This window comes from Galeopterus variegatus, unplaced genomic scaffold (genome assembly GCF_000696425.1).
Source record: "Galeopterus variegatus unplaced genomic scaffold, G_variegatus-3.0.2 Scaffold3830, whole genome shotgun sequence".
Lineage (NCBI taxonomy): Eukaryota > Metazoa > Chordata > Mammalia > Dermoptera > Cynocephalidae > Galeopterus > Galeopterus variegatus.
In genome coordinates this window covers 196253-200201 of record NW_007729941.1, presented here as the reverse complement: position 1 = coordinate 200201, position 3949 = coordinate 196253, and positions in this window count along the sequence as shown.

The following is a 3949-nucleotide window of genomic DNA, read 5'->3' as shown; positions in this document are numbered from 1 at the left end:
GTGGGACTATGTCTTGTCGGGAGGCTCCTGGTCATGCAGAAATGGGAAGGACTGGGATGGACAGCCACCTTGGAGGAGGTGAGGGAAGCACTGCACGTTACAGAGTCCTTCCCTAGCATGGCCAGGAAGGACCATTTAAAGCAGCTGCAGAACCTTGAACAGCTGAAGTAGATGTCACCAGAGCCAAGTGGTGGGGCACGTGGGAGGCGTGGTTGGCATGACTTCACTGGCATCTGGAAGCTCAGGTGTGAGGACTGGCATTGAAAACTGACAGGACGTGAGTTGGTGGTTTTCAACTGCTGAGTCCTAACTCTCTTGGAGCTGTGCAAAGTCCACGTCTGAGAAGTGGTGGTGAATGCCGGAATCGTTCCTTGACCCGCCACCACTCAGGACTCTTAAGGCTCACCCCAAACGTTGGTCTTCAGCAGAAGTGCAGGCCAGTGAGCCGTGACCTGGTCTTACCTCTCTGAAGTGTGGTTCGGGGTCTTGCTCCTCCGCCCTCCCACAGGGTGGCTGTGACTTTTGTGTATTCTGACCTGTATCTGTTGGAACTTCCTTATTTTTATCAACAACTACAGAAGATTTGTTCACTATAACTTTTCTTGCTCCTTTAATTTTTTTTAAAAAAATGGTGAATTAAATCAAAAGAGGACCTGACCTGTACTGTGATTTGTAGGTTCTCTGGGAAGGTGTTATGAGACGTAGTGGCAGGTGATATGTGAGATGGCAAGTAGAATAATTTCTTTTNTGTGAGGACTGGCATTGAAAACTGACAGGACGTGAGTTGGTGGTTTTCAACTGCTGAGTCCTAACTCTCTTGGAGCTGTGCAAAGTCCACGTCTGAGAAGTGGTGGTGAATGCCGGAATCGTTCCTTGACCCGCCACCACTCAGGACTCTTAAGGCTCACCCCAAACGTTGGTCTTCAGCAGAAGTGCAGGCCAGTGAGCCGTGACCTGGTCTTACCTCTCTGAAGTGTGGTTCGGGGTCTTGCTCCTCCGCCCTCCCACAGGGTGGCTGTGACTTTTGTGTATTCTGACCTGTATCTGTTGGAACTTCCTTATTTTTATCAACAACTACAGAAGATTTGTTCACTATAACTTTTCTTGCTCCTTTAATTTTTTTTAAAAAAATGGTGAATTAAATCAAAAGAGGACCTGACCTGTACTGTGATTTGTAGGTTCTCTGGGAAGGTGTTATGAGACGTAGTGGCAGGTGATATGTGAGATGGCAAGTAGAATAATTTCTTTTAGTAAATAAGTACTTTTACTAGAAGTTTCAGAGAACTCAGTCCAGATGTTGGGGTGCAGATTAAAAGTGAAGAGTTAGATTTGACCCTGAGAAGCACAAAACTGAGCATATTTTAAGAAAAGAGGGGGCAGGGACAGATAAGATCCTTCTAGTGTAGGGAACTATCTTCCACCCTCTCTGCAGTGCACAACTGTTGCAATCACTACTAACGTAGTCAGCTCTGCCGTGTAAAAAACAATCCCCAAATCTCAGTGACTTTTAGCACTGAGCATTGATTTCTTCCTCATGTCACAAAATAGTGGCTATGGGTAGGGTGTAGCTGTGCGATTCCGTGGATCCCACAGCCTGAAGAAGCGGCTCCTGCCTTAGCCATGCTGGTTTTGTAGTGTGTAGGAGAGAGAGTCAGACAGCTGCAGAAATCTGTGGTGTATTTCTTGTATATAACATCTTCTCACATTGCACTGGCCCAAGCTAGTCACCTGGTTGAGCCTGACAGTGGGGTGGGGAATTAAAATGTGCAGAAAGGAAGGTGCAGTACATCAGTGGCGACTGGAGGGGCTGCATAATGTTCTGCTGGGGAAGAGCACGAATCGTCGGGGACGACAGACACTCTAGCACACCCAGAAGGTTACCTCCTTTCCTTGTACTCAGGGGAAAAGCAGGGGTTCTGGAAAGTTCAGGTTGACTTTGCGTGGTGGGACGGACTGTTCATGAGACAGCACTTCTACACGGTGCCGACTGCTTGATCAGGTTTGTTGAGAGAGTTAAAGAATGACAGATTATAGATGTAGTTGAGATTATCATGTGTCATGCATTTAGTCAATGTTTTATGTGTGTTACTTAAAATATTTTAAAACACAAAAGCCGCAGTGATTTTCATTGATGAAATATGGTGTGTTTGGGGAGTAGCTCTCAAAATTATCTTTTGGACTTCTTTTCAAAGCAGAAAAAAAATTCCTGGGAACGCAAAGTGGCAGTTCATTTAGAATTAATGAAAAGCAGATATATATANTCCTTGTACTCAGGGGAAAAGCAGGGGTTCTGGAAAGTTCAGGTTGACTTTGCGTGGTGGGACGGACTGTTCATGAGACAGCACTTCTACACGGTGCCGACTGCTTGATCAGGTTTGTTGAGAGAGTTAAAGAATGACAGATTATAGATGTAGTTGAGATTATCATGTGTCATGCATTTAGTCAATGTTTTATGTGTGTTGCTTAAAATATTTTAAAACACAAAAGCCGCAGTGATTTTCATTGATGAAATATGGTGTGTTTGGGGAGTAGCTCTCAAAATTATCTTTTGGACTTCTTTTCAAAGCAGAAAAAAAATTCCTGGGAACGCAAAGTGGCAGTTCATTTAGAATTAATGAAAAGCAGATATATATACATACATATATATACACACACACACACGCACACACACACACATATATATATGTAAAATAGCAGATATACATATATATAGAGAAAGCAACATTTGGAAATTTTTAGAACCCTTCCCTAAATAAACCCTTTGTCTTAGAAGATTAAAAACACCTTTTGAAGGCATAATGGCGTGGCACAGCTAAGGCTTTCAGTATTCGTAAATACCAGGAATGACTCATGAACAGCACTGCTCTCCCTGGCATGCAACCATGCTCCATGTGGTTGGTATCCTATGCCACTCCACAAACATGCTGTTCAAATTACCAGCAATGGGGTTTGCTTATAGGTTTGTGACAAGGTTGGAATCTGTTTCACAAAATACAATCTGTATGTTTTAATCATGACAGAGACTCGGCTGTAGAATAAGACTAGATGAGAAAACAGCAATTTGAAGGGTGGTTCTCCTTGCTTCAGCGTCTATAGGGCTGGTCCTTGAAAACGAAATGAGACAGTGAAGCATGCTGTGGTTGCCGAGCACAATGACCTTCTAAGGCTGTTTTGAAGGGTATTGTGGTTCTCAAGAAAGTGGCAACGCTTTTATTTTTTCTTTCTTTTAAAAAAATGACGGAAATGGAACAGTCACGTGTGTATAAATTTATTCCTGAAGGTTTTTAAGTTTAAGCCGGATAACCCACTTCTCCAAAATATGTTGGGGCAAATAAACTTGATGCTGTTATTAGGGGTCCGTTTTCCAGTTTTCCACTCTTTAATCATCTTCAAAGACTGTGAAAACTCAATATTAAACTAGGAGCTACATTATTTGATTTTTGTCCTGATTTTGTTTTTCTTTTTGAAAAGGTTTTTTTTTTTTTTTTTTGTATGGATGTGTAACACTGGGAAAGCAAGTGTATATGGGAGAACCCATCAAATTATATAAACTGTTGCACTTACTATGTAGATATACTACCAAAACAGGAGGAGGGCTCACAGGCTAAAGGGTTGACAATGATCAACCTCAGTTACCCAACAATGCCACCTTAGATGAGCTAATCAGACGGGGTTAGACATGCGATTCCTTAGACTTTTTTACCCAAATTATTCCCAGACACTTTATCTTTAAAACTAGAAAGATAGAAAAGAATATGCTAAGAACAATAAAATGAAGATATAGTGCTAATTTTCAAGAACACAAGCATCCTTTTTCTTTAAAAAATAATGACTTCTTAGATCATCCTCATTTTCTTTCTTTCTCTTTATTTCTCTCTCTCTCTCTGTATATATGTATATGTATGTGTGTGTGTGTGTATATATATATATATATATATATATATATATA